The sequence below is a fragment of the Gopherus flavomarginatus genome, chromosome 14 (genome assembly GCF_025201925.1).
Source record: "Gopherus flavomarginatus isolate rGopFla2 chromosome 14, rGopFla2.mat.asm, whole genome shotgun sequence".
Classification (NCBI taxonomy): Eukaryota; Metazoa; Chordata; order Testudines; family Testudinidae; genus Gopherus; species Gopherus flavomarginatus.
The window spans coordinates 530,231-543,554 of NC_066630.1; the positions used below are offsets into that span (position 1 = coordinate 530,231).

At 47.6% G+C, this 13,324-nt stretch overlaps 2 protein-coding genes across 2 annotated transcripts in view; one reads left to right on the top strand and one right to left on the bottom strand.

Moving 5' to 3' along the window:
* AP1G1 (adaptor related protein complex 1 subunit gamma 1) overlaps positions 1–11,387 on the bottom strand; it is a 99,054-nt gene extending 87,667 nt beyond the window's left edge. Inside the window, exon 1 of the mRNA XM_050922907.1 lies at positions 11,043–11,387. The gene's annotated coding sequence lies outside the window, so the exon portion shown is untranslated. The remainder of the gene's footprint in view (positions 1–11,042) is intronic.
* Positions 1–13,324, top strand: part of IST1 (IST1 factor associated with ESCRT-III) — a 578,781-nt gene that overhangs the window by 479,926 nt on the left and 85,531 nt on the right. The window lies entirely within an intron of this gene.

The window sequence follows — 13,324 nt, forward strand, 5'->3', positions numbered from 1 at the left end:
CCCTTGTCCATGTGATCTCATCAGTTTCAAAGTTCAGGGCCTCATTAACATTCTTCTTATGAGACCAACAAGAACTCAAACATTCTTCTGATAACCAAATAGCCAATTATGTTTGCAACCAATCCTACCTTCCAATATAGTCAATTCCACAAATCAAGAACACTTAAATGTTTCAGTAAAGGTATATTCTTCCATTACAGGTTACAGCTAGATTTCAATAGGACTTATGTTCCTAAATCATTTAGGTACTTTTGAAAAATCACTTCCGCTCCTAAATATGAGTTTATCAGCCTACGTTTAGGCTCCTATTTTTGAAAGTTTGTGTGTAGAAAAAAGTTCACAATAACTTTGATGACGTATTGGAAGTCTAAACAACTTTTCACTGTTACCTGAAGCAATTCTTCCTTGAAGTGACAAGAAACTGTGTGTAGCACATTGCTGCAGTCACTCCATCTCAGCTTTCCAACATGCTATCCAGCCTGCTTTGATAGCTTATGGCTAGGGCCTTACCAAATTCATGGACATAGGATTTTTAAAATCATAAATTTAATGATTTCAGCTATTTAAATCTGAAATTTCACGGTGTTGTAATTGTAGGGATCCTGACCCAAAAAGGAGTTGGGGGGGGAGGGTTTGCTCACAAGGTTATTGTGGGGGGTTGTGGTATAGCTTCCCTTACTTCTGTGCTGCTCCTGGAGGCAATGCTACCTTCAGAGCTGGGCAGCTGGAGAGTGGCAGTGGCTGCAAGCCAGGAGCTCAGCTCTGAAGGAAGAACAGCCATCAGTAGCAGTGCAGAAGTCCGGGTGGCATGGTATGTAGTATTGCCACCCTTACTTCTGTGCTGCTGCTGGCGGGGCACTGCCTTCAGAGCTGGGTGCCTGGCCAACAGCCGCTGCTCGCCCAGCTATGAAGGCAGCACAGAAGTAAGGGTGGCAATTCCATAACCCCCCTAAAATAACCTTGTAACCCCCCCTGCAAATCCCTTTTGGGTCAGGACCCCCAGTTTGAGAAAGATTGGCCTCCCTCGAAAATCTGTATAGTAGAGAGTAAAAGCATAAAAAAGATCAGATTTCACAGGCGGAGACCAGATTTCACAGTCCACACCACATTTCTCATGGCCGTTAATTTGGTAGGACCCTACTTATGGCTCAGCCCACTGGCCAGATTTAGACCTCACTTTCTGGGGTAGCAGGTCCAAAAAAATCACAGGCCAAAAACAAAGGGAGTCAGCTCTTAGCCCCTGTGAAGTTATTCGTCCACCCACTCTTTGGGCTCAGCTCAGAACCCACTCTTTCTCCCTGATGGGACACCCCTTCCTGCAGCCTGTCCCTGATAAACCCAGGCAATCTGGTGTCAGACTTCAATCACCCTGACATCTGTTGGGAGAGCAATACACCAATGCACAGACAATCCAGGCCAACTAGGGGCCGTGCTCTTCTTGACCAGCTGCTTACAAACAGGGAAGAATTGGTAGGGGAAGTAGAAGTGGGTGGCAACCTAGGCAGAAGTGACCATGAGATGGTTGAGTTCAGGATCCTCACAGAAGGAAGAAAGGAGAGTAGCAAAATATGGACTCTGGACTTCAGAAAGACAGACTAGATGCCTTTAGGGAATTGATGCACAGGATCCCCTGAGAAGCTAATATGAGGGGGCAAGGAGTCCAGGAGAGTTGGCTGTATTTTAAAGGAAGCCTTACTGAGAACGCAGGAACAAACCATCCAGAAGTGCAGAATCAATAGCAAACATGGCAGGCGACCAGCTTGGCTTAACAGTGAAATCTTCAGTGACCTTAAACTCAAAAAGGAAGCTTACAAGAAATGGAAATTTGGACAGATGACTAGAGAAGAGCATAAAAATATTGCTAGAGCATGCAGGGGTGTAATCAGGAAGACCAAGGCACAACTGGAGTTGCAGCTAGCAAGGGATGTGAAGGCTAATAAGAAGGGTTTCTACAGGTATGTTAGCAACAAGGAGGTGGTCAGCGAAAGTGTGAGACCCTTAATGAGTGGAGGAGGCAACCTAGTGACAGATGATGTGGAAAAAGCTGAAATACTCAATGCTTTTTTTGCCTCGGTCTTCACAGACAAGGTCAGCTCCCAGACTACTGTACTGGGCAGCACAGTATGGGGAGGAGGTGAGCAGCCCTCAGTGGTGAAAGAACAGGTTAAGGACTGTTTAGAAAAACTGGACATTCACAAGTCCATGGGTGCAGATCTAATGCATCCGATGGTGCTGAGGGAGTTGGCTGACGTGATTACAGAGCCGTTGGCCATTATCTCTGAAAATTCGTGGTGACCGAGGGAGATCCCGGAAGATTGGAAAAAGGCAAATATAGTGACCCTATGTAAAAAAGGGAAGAAAGAGAACCCTGGGAACTACAGACAGGTCAGTCTCACTTCAGTCCCCAGCAAAATCATGGAGCAGGTTCTTAAGGAATCCATTTTGAAGCACTTGGAGAAGAGGAAGGTGATCAGGAACAGTCAACATGTATTCACCAAAGGCAAGTCATGCCAGACCAACCTGATTGCCTTCTATGATGAGATAACTGTCTCTGTGGATATGGAAAGCAGTGGATGTGATAGATCTTGACTTTAGCAAAGCTTTTGATACCATCTCCCACAGTCTCTTGCCAGCAAGTTAAAGACGTATGGATTGGATGAACGGACTATAAGGTGGATAGAAAGCTGGCTAGATTCTTGGGCTCAATGGGTAGTGATCAATGGCTTGATGTCTAGTTGGCAGCCAGTATCAAGCAGAGTGCCCCAAACGTTGGTCCTGGGGCTGGTTTTGTTCAATATCTTCATTAATGATCTGGAGGATAGCATGGACTGCACTCTCAGCAAGTTTGCAGGTGACACTAAGCTGAGGGGAGAGGTAGATATGCTGGAGGGTAGGGATAGGATCCACAGTGACCTAGACAAATTGAAGAATTGGGCCAAAAGAAATCTGATGAGGTTCAACAAGGACAAGTGCAGAGTCCTGCACTTAGGACGGAAGAATCCCATTCACTGTTACAGACTAGGGACAGAATGGCTAAGCAGCAGTTCTGCAGAAAAGGACCTGGGGATTACAGTGGACAAGAAGCTGGATATGAGTCAGCAATGTGTCCTTGTTGCCAAGAAGGCCAATGGCATATTGGGCTGTACTAGTAGGAGCACTGCCAACAGATTGAGGGAAGTGATTATTCCCCTCTATTCGGCACTGGTGAGGCCACACCTGGAGTACTGAGTCCCATTTTGGTCCCCCCACTACAGAAGGGATGTGGACAAATTGGAGAGGGTCCAGCAGAGGGAAACAAAAATGATTAGGGGCTGAGGCACATGACTTACAAGGAGAGGCTGAGGGAACTAGGCTTATTTAGTCTGCAGAAGAGAAGAGTGAGGGGGGATTTGATAGCAGCCTTCAACTACCTGAAGGAGAGTTCCAAAGAGGATGGAGCTCTGCTAGTCTTACTGGTGGCAGATGACAGAACAAGAAGAAATGGTCTCAAGTTGCAATGTAGGAGGTCTAGATTGGATATTAGGAAACACGATTTCACTAGGAGGGTGGAGAAGCACTGGAATAGTTACCTAGGGAGGTGGCGGAATCTCCATCCTTAGAGGTTTTTAAGGCCCGGCTTGATAAAGCCCTGGCTGGGATGATTTAGCTGGTGTTGGTCCTGCTTTGAGCAGGAGATTGGACTAGATGACTTCCTGAGGTCTCTTCCAATTCTATGATTCTCTGCCTTCCCCCCAGGGAGGCTCTGACTCAGTCCTACTCAGGGCTTGTCTACATTTACAGCACCCCTAGGGCTTATTGAAGATGCTACCCATGCAGATGGGAGAGCTTCTCCCACCAGTATAGGTAAGTTGTCGCTCGGGGTGTAGATTTTCCACATCTCAGAGCAACAGTTATACCAACATAAAGTGTAGACCAGCATTTCTCAACCAGGGGTCCGTGGCCCCGCAGCAGGGCTCAGGGCAGAGAGCAGGGCTGACGTTAGACTCACTGGGGCTCAGGGCAGAAAACCCAAGCTGTGCAGCACTGAAGCCAAAGCCTAAGAAACTTAGCTTTGTGTAGCTTCCTGTGACATGGGGCCTCAAGGCAACTGCTGTGCATTCTACCCCTAAAGCCAGCCATGGCTTTTAATCTACTGGATATGCAGAAAGAGTTGCGGGCCATGGAGGTTTTCACAGCATGTTGGGAGGGACTCAAAGAAATAGGTGTAGCCTGGCTCAGCACGTTTTTTCTCCCCAGGTGAGAGCAGCTGATCTTACAGGCCTGACAGGCACTACAGGTGTAGGAGGCAGGGCCGACTGCGGTCACTGCAGTTCTTAACCTCTCCAGCCTGTGTTGGTTTGCCAATAAGAATTTTATTTTTTTTTTTAATAAAAATACAATTTTAGCCCTTAATGTTGCGAATACAAAGCAAATGAGTAGTCAGTCACATTGAAGTCAATGGAACTATTTGTGTGAGTTTATATACCTGTGTAAGTATTTGCGGGGCTGGGCCTTCATTTTCAATATTATGTTTTCTGCAGATAGTTTTCTAAAAGTCAAATAAGGCACCCTATCAGCAGTGGCATTTTAAAAATATATTTATAGTAATTAATTCAAATTTATAATCGAAGATTCCAGTAGCACAAATTTGCAAATAAGTTACCGCACCTGGATTTAAATTAATGATTTTTCTTTTTAAAAATCAATTATTTGAATGGCCCACCCTGATTACCCAGAACAAACTGCACCACTCAAGCCAACTAAGGTTTGTTTGTTTTTTTGTTGACACACAAAATCAGAGGCTGACCTAGTTCCCATTGAAGTCAACGGCATAACTCCGCCACACTTCAGTAGTGTAGGATCAAGCTCTTGATGGGCAAAGAGAATGAAGCAGACATATCTAGACTACAATAAGGGGAAATAAGCAGTGTCTGACTAAATACTACTGAATTCCAACTGCCTTGGACAGCTGTACTTCCACATGGCTTGAAAAGTAGCTCAAGGACAGTAAATGCAGACTTGTCAACATGAACATATCAAGTTATAGAAGAGATCTAACAGAATACAGCAGTGATCTGTATTTAGTCCAGTTTTTTCAATATTTATACAGAAAAGAGGTAAGCAGCATGTTATGATTAACAGAAGGTACTAAACTGAGAAATGTTGCTAACACCACAGAAGAAAAAGGCAATATGAAAAGTCTTCCAGAAGAAAAATGATCAGGAAATAAAAATGGAATTCTGCCCGAAAAGACAGCAGCTAATCTCTCTTGGGAAATATCAGAACAAACATTATTTAATGGAAGGGTGAAATTTGGAAAGTAGCAGTGCCAGGAGACCAGAGCAGCAGGAAAGAAAACTGAGTTTAAAATGTGATATGGCAACAAAAAGGAACAATTCTACTTTGGGTTGCACACATGGGAGTAACATGGGACAAGATGGTTAACTATCAGGAAACATTCCTGCAAGCAAGATCTTTAATAATCTCTGAAAGGAAATGGAAATTTCATCCCCAGTAATATTTACACATAAACTGAACAAAGCACAGAAGTCTTCTGCAGGGAAAAATCCCATTGTCTAGAAGTTGGGGGTGAGAAAAGAGACCCAGTTCTCAAGATTTATGCAAATTAGAAATCAAAGTTTTAGCTAAACTGAATGCAGCCCTACCTCTCATTTCTGCTTGCTGCCATCAGCTGAATCCTACCATATGCCAGCCCCAGGAAGATATCTGATTAGAGGCAGTGGATGGGGAAATTTGATATGCTTCTCATTTGTGTACAACTGTATGTCAAATTAAACTGTAATTCTCACTTGGATTTCCAAAGATGAGCAGGATGCATTTGTACTTTGAGGGTATGTCTACACTGCAATTAGACACCTGCGGCTGGCCCATGCCAGTTGACTTGGGCTCGCAAGGTTGTTTCATTGCAGTGTAGACTTTGGGGCACAAGTTGAAGCCTGGCCTCTAGGACCCTGCAGGGTGGGAGGATCTCAGAGTTCCCACTCAATCCTAGAATTCTACACTGCAATTAAACAACCCCAGGAGCCCTAGTCAGCTGGCACAGACTTTTAATTGCAGTGTAAACATACTCTGAAGTCACTCTCCTCATGTCTTTCTTCCATAATAGTAACACTTTGCTATTACACATAGTCCTTTACAAATGCTAACCCTCACTACACCCCATAAGGCAAGCAGCTAAGTATTATCTGCATTTTACAAGTTGAGAAATGTAGAAACAGAGGGGAAGCACTGTATCCAAGGCCACACAACAAATGAGTGGAAAAGACAGGATTAGAACTCCAAAATTCCTGGCTCCCAGTCGCATGCTCTAGTCACCAAAGACCATGCCACCTCTACTGTTCTCATCTACTTCTGACCTCCCAACCAACTAATGTATAAGACAGTCGAGTGGCCTGTTTTCTGCTCAGCTATATGCAGACCAATCCTTTTAGTTTCAAAACAGACCCCAGAATCATTTATGTGGTACTACAGCATGACAGAGAAGAACCACCTTTCTTTAAAGAGTTAATACCAGGGGAAAGTGCCAGACTGAAAGCCTGGAAGCTCAGATTCCTCACTCTACAGAGTAGTCACATCTTAGGCAGCATTAATGTACCTTTTTCCACATGGGGTAATTTCAGCTATATGCTGAGAAGCACCACCATCATCCAGCTTCAGCAGTCCATTCAATCCTTAGCTCTGCCAGTTAGTCTCACTTGTAACCGGAACAGTGACTAATCAGCAACTGGACTGAGAGAGACCACCATGCAGTCATATCAGAGGGTAATGCCTTTTGGACACTAGTAACCTGACCTTGATTTGATACTTTGGCCTGAGATATTTACTTACCAGACCTGTTAACCTTAATCCGATAATACAGTACTTGCCACCAGAGTAAACGTATGCCCTTAAGACCCACATGTTCCAGAAAGCATCAGAATATGATCAAGAACAAGCCATTCAACACTGGTAAATTTTAATCTCCTTCACCAGAAAGATTTGCATTATTATAGGGACAACTATAAACCAAAGGCCAATTTCTAAAGCAATATAGAACTATTCAATTCTCCCAACACAATTAGGGCTGAAAAACCCACTCAGAGTGAGTGGTAAAATTTCCTGGATGAGAAATCCTGCTGATTTTCACAGAATTTAAAATTTTCTTTTTAACAAGTTTCTAGCACTCATGGCTTCAAAGATAACTTTCAAATCTACACAAAACATAAACCAATAAAGTACTCGTTTCTAAGTCTGCAGACAGACAACTCCAATCCCTCCGTTGTTGCCCATAGCTTTGCCTAGCTGTCATGTGACAAATGACCAGTCTCATCAATTTTCCATTGCTGCTATTCAGAATCCTGTGAGCAACAAATAAGCAGACAAAAATCATATCATAATCTCTGCTGCTTGGCAAATCTAAGAGCAACTGCAAGGGAAAGTTATGATTTATTCATTGGGGAGAAGACAACAAAAATGCAGAGGCGACTAGGAAAGGGTTAGATTAGCAGAGACCCTATCCTTAGAGCCAAAGGGAGACTGTGTTGGGAATGTGAGAAAGAAAATGCTCATTCTCCCTTCTACTATCCTAGGGTGAAGTCTCAAATTTATCATAAGCCTACTAGTGGGAAGCAGACGTCCCTAAACATTCAGGAATCACATCCTTGTAGTAATTTAAATATTCTCTCCTTTCCCAGCATATAGGAGAGATGGAGGAGAATGTGTGTTGTGGGGCAACGTACAAGAGCAGAGTCTCTAATCTTATTTGAGCTTTGTTGTCTAACAGAGCTCTTCGGTGTCTGATAAAGTTTTCATGGATGAAGGAGCGGATCAGCAGAGTGTGGGCAAGGGAAAGGAGAGAAAATATGGCAGCTGAGTGGGACAGACAAACAAAATTGGAAAGAATAGTGCATACAGTGTAAGTGAAGAGAAAGAAAGGGATGGAGTGGAAGAGAAGAGAAAGAAAAGAGGAAACAGCCACTGAAAACCAGAAAATACACACTATAATATAGTATTTAAGAGAGGAAAAAATGGAGTGAAGCCAGAAAAGGCAAAAAGTTAAAACACAAACAAGACAGACAGCAAGCTTTTATTTAAAAGTATGCTAAATAGAAGACTGACAGTTAAAATTCATTACAGTGAAAATGCACTACAGAATTGCTTGGGCTGGAGGAAACTGAGATGGCAGGAGTACTTTTCACTGAGTAGTAGGCAAACAGGTGTCAAGTATATTTTTCAAGCCCTGCTCTCAACACACCACCTCTCCTAAGGATACTGTTAGTGTTTCCACAGCTCTTCATCAAGCATGTCACACACCAAGTGCTACAATAAATCACAACACAGCATTTAAAATCAGTATGTACAAGGTGACAGAGTCTGATTTTGAGAAAGACTTCCAAGAATTAATCTGCACCCAAAAATCAGCACCTGAGTAACAACACACCATGCGGTTTGAGAAAGAGCTCAACAAACCCTTGAAGAAGGGACTCTGAAATAGTCCCAGGATCCATCACAGGAGACCACTCCACTGCCAGCAAGACTCTGCACCAGCATCTTGCTGTAAATGGCTCTAGGTAGGGACTGTGGCTTTTCTTTCTGTGAAGAGCTAGACAGACACAACTATGGGGCTAGCCACAAACACTAAATAAAAATCCATGAACAGGACACCTCAGTGCATTACAGCTGCAGAGTACTGCACTCAGCCTAGGAAATACCAGAGTAAAGAGGGAGGACAACCCCAGTGTTACCTCTTGTAAGCAGGCATCACCTCAATACAGTCTTCAAAGGAAATTACATTTCATGATTTTTTTCAAGTTCTGGCACAACCTCTGGTAAACAGCCTTAAAATCTCCCATTTAAAAGTTGTCTGTGAGAGCTCTTCTGCTCCCCACTGGAACAGCAGGGATGGGGGCTGTCTTTTCAAAGAAAGGGCAGGACTAGAGCAACAGTACCCACTGTCCTCACTCCAGCTGTAGGGGAATCAAGGGAAAGGGGACAGTCAGGTCGGATAGTTTATGGGAGGCTGCGTGGAGCTTGGAGGGAGAGACAGCACTGAGGGGACAGAGATGGTGTTGATGGAGGGGCTCATGATGGGCCAGCAGGGAAGCTGAGGGGGACGTACAGAGTGAGACCAGAAGGTCTGCAAAGTTGCGGGTAGGTGGGTCATACTGGAGCTAGGGGAAGTCTCTGCAGAAAGCTCTTCCACTAGACTGGTGGGGAAAAGGTGTCTCACAAGACATTTGAGTCGAAGTGAGGAGTGGAGGACATGAACATGGGCAGGGAGCTCACAGGACATATGGAGCAAGTGGGTTTACAGGGCTGGGGCATGAAGGATGCATGGAAGCTTCTATGGGACAGGAAAGGGTTATGCTAACCCAGTAAAGCACAGGAGGGGGGCACAGGATTGTGAGTGGGAAGAAGATGGGGGACAGTTACGCTAACCAGATGGAAGAGGGAACATGGGACACATGCAGGAGTGGAGGTTAAGTGGGGGCGGGGGGGACAAGGGGGTTGTGGGGTGGTTTATGCTGACCCACTGCAAAAGGGGATATGGGACAAGGGTATTTGGGGGATTGGGTGTTGGAGGGGAGAGTTATGCTGGCACTGTGGAAGAGAAGGTTATGCTAGCCCAATAAAGTAGGAGATACAGGACAGAGGGGCTGGAGAAGCAAGGGAGGGGATGGGGGGGGTTACACTGGGTCAGTGGAGGAGGGGATACAATAATGGGTTTGGGAGGATTAGGCTGGCCTGGTGCAGGAGGGTGAGGGGAAGGGATACGGGATGGGATGGGGGTGCAGATACAGGATTGAGGCAATTACAAGGGCCCCGGGGTAGGAGTGTGTGCGTATAGGATTGGGAGTATTATGCCGGACAAGGGGAGCAGACACGGGAGGTTGGGAAGGTTATGAGGGGGGATGGGATCCAGAGGACCGGGCTGGAGGAGGGGGTGCGCTGGCCCTGCAGGGGGGGACAGGCAGGCGGGAGGGGGGTGCGCTGGCCCTGCGGGGAGGGGCAGGGCAGGCAGGGGGCCCAGAGAACAGGCTGGAGGAGAGGGGGGTGCGCTGGCCCTGGGTGGGGGCAAGAAGGAGGGTCCAGAGGACCTGGCTGGAGGGGAGGGAGGGTGTGCTGACCCTGCAGGGAGGGTCCAGAGGACCAGCCTAGAAAAAGGGGGTGCGCTGGCCCTGTGGGGGAGGACAGGGCAGGTGGGGGGGGCCCAGAGGACCCGACTGGAGGGAGGGGGTGCCCTGGCCCTGCGGGGCAGGCGGGGGGACGGGGCAGGCAGGGGGAAGGGGGTGCCCTGGCCCTGCGGGGGAGGGGGGGAGGGGGTGCGTTGGCCCTGCGGGGGAGGGGGGGAGGGGGCAGGCGGGGGGGAGGGGGTGCGCTGGCCCTGCGGGGCAGGCGGGGGGACGAGGCAGGCGGGGGGGGAGGGGGTGCGCTGGCCCTGCGGGGGAGGGGGGACGGGGCAGGTGGGGGGGAGGGGGGAGCGCTGGCCCTGCGGGGCAGGCGGGGGGACGGGGCAGGCGGGGGGGGAGGGGGGAGCGCTGGCCCTGCGGGGCAGGCGGGGGGACGGGGCAGGCGGGGGGGAGGGGGGTGCCCTGGCCCTGCGGCGGAGGGGGGGGAGGGGGTGCGCTGGCCCTGCGGGGGAGGGGGGGGACGAGGCAGGCGGGGGGAAGGGGGGTGCCCTGGCCCTGCGGGGGAGGGGGGGGACGGGGCAGGCGGGGGGAAGGGGGGTGCCCTGGCCCTGCGGGGGAGGGGGGGGGACGGGGGGGAGGGGGGAGCGCTGGCCCTGCGGGGCAGGCGGGGGGGAGGGGGGTGCGCTGGCCCTGCGGGGGAGGGGGGACGGGGCAGGCGGGGGGGGAAGGGGGGAGCGCTGGCCCTGCGGGGGAGGGGGGACGGGGCAGGCGGGGGGGGGAAGGGGGGAGCGCTGGCCCTGCGGGGGAGGGGGGGCGGGGCAGGCGGGCTAGGCAGGCGGGAGAGGGTCGGGGTCACACAGCGCGGGGGCTAGAGGCCGGCGGGGAGAGATGGCGGACGAGGACAATGACCCCGAGGTCCCCGCCCCCACTCACCGGGCCGGGTCCCTGCAGCGGAGGAAGCGGCGGTAACAGGAGCCAGGCATCCAAAATGGCGGCTTCGCGACCTCAGCACCGATACCGCAGGCGGAAGGATTCGCTGGATGGGACTCTCTCCTCTCCGTTTTTCGGCCCAACCTCGTCTGGAGCGGCCCTCCGCCGACACTGCAGTCCCAGATGATCAGCCTTCCGGACAACGGGCCGTTCGCTGGCGCCGGTGGCAGCGGCAGTTGGGAACTACTTTCCTAGGCGGAAGCATTCTTGAAAGCCCATGTTCGAGGAGAAATATGTCAGCGCCGTGGCAGGCAGTGATGACGTCAGACGCCCGGCTAGTCGCCGCTCCCAGTGTTACCGCGAGATGAGGCCGGCCGCCCACGACGCCGCGAAAGAGGGTTCCGCCCTCTCCCCGCAGGCTCAAACCTGGCAATAGAGTGAGTCCTCCTTATATAGTCCGCTGCAGGAAGCTATGTCACAGGTTTCTGTGTTAGTCTGTATCAGCAGCAACAAGAATCCTTGTGGTACCTTAGAGTCGAACAAATTTACTTGGGCATAAGCTTTCATGGGCTAAAACCCACGAAAAGTACAATAGGCAGGTATATCTATAGAGTACATGAAAAGATGGGCATTGCCACTTGGTAAGGCAATGCCCATCTTTTCACGTCCTTTGTTACAGATACTTTCTGTCCCCTTTCTACAAGTGGAACAAACTCAGTATGCCCTGTGCTTACCCATCAGTGCTCTGAGGCAGTTTGGGAATATGCAGATAAGCACAACTCTCAAGATATTCGAGGTTCAGAATGTCCATGGCAGCATATTTTTGGTACATTGAATTCATACACAATATTGGCAAAATTACCATTGGAACATATGTTTTCTGTTCTTTTAACTATTTGTGTTTTCAGAAGAAGAAATTCCTGCATTCAAACCTTTCCCTCCTTCACTAACAGGAATGGTGTGGCAAAAGTCAGCCTCCGTGTTCACAGAAGAAGGACTTGGGCTATGGAATTCAGAGCACAGCTGTTGCTCACAAAATATTTGGAAGGAAATCTGTAACACATTTATTGTAGGGCTTACAATCCAGTGACACGTGTGAAAGGTAGGAGGTGTAGATACAACATACAAGCAAACAGGGCCGGATTTATGGTGCCCTAGGCGAGATTATTAAACTGGTGCCCCTGTGCCTGATCTGCTCTTAGCAACACAGACATAAGCTTATAGTATTGGAAAACTTGCCACATTCACATTATTAAAACCAGTTTAACTTAATTAAGCACACTGTAATGTTGATGGATTAGCACTAAAGAAGCAGCACTATAGAAAAAATTCTGATACGACAGAATGATGCAAATAATATTTTTTTTAATTTATCAAAATTTTATTGGAAATGTATATGAAGAGGTATTGAAACAAAGATTTGTTGTTAATTAAAAGCAATCTTTCTGGCTTTTTTGGCTGCAAAATCAGTAATAATGTCATCGTATGACAAAGACAAAGTCATGTCTTGTTCGATCGCAAGAATAGCAAGACCAGTCAAGCGTTCCTGACTCATTGTAGAGCGGAGATAGTTTTTAATGAGCTTTAGTTTTGAGAAACTCCGTTCTCCTGATGCTACTGTTACAGGAATTGTCAGTAGAATACGAGTGGCAATGTACACATTAGGATATATGTCAACAAGTTTGCGGGTATGAATAAACTGTACAATGTCCATCACCGATTTTGCATGTGGCAACATTGATGACAGTGTACTCAATTCTTCGTACAGTTCAAGTCCATTTAAATCAAAACTATCACCGTGCTTCAGGAGGCTCTCTAGATTCTTGCACTTTGTCATTAGTTGCTCTTGTTTTCCTATTTCGTTGAATTTAGTTATGTCATACAAAAATCCAAACTGTTCATGGTGTACTTGCAAGGTATTAAACCTTTCATCAACAGCAGATACTGATTTATCCATCACAACATTAAAAAATTCAACCTCAAATTTCTTTTCTGGATCATCTATGGGCATGATCTGCTGTACAGATTCTTCATAAAGAAGTGTTCCTGGCCTTTTAAACTCATATTAACTATGTATTTACTTTATGAAAGTTGGAGAAAACATTGTGAAAACGTAAAACATTGGCTGCCCAACTTCTGGGCTGGCAAAAGTTATACTGACTCACGGGGAAAAAAAAGCAGGAGAATCTTAGTACAACATATGGTCACTCTATACCAGGGGTCGGCAACCTTTCAGAAGTGGTGTGCCAAGTTCACTGTAATTTAAGGTTTCTCGTGCCAGTAAT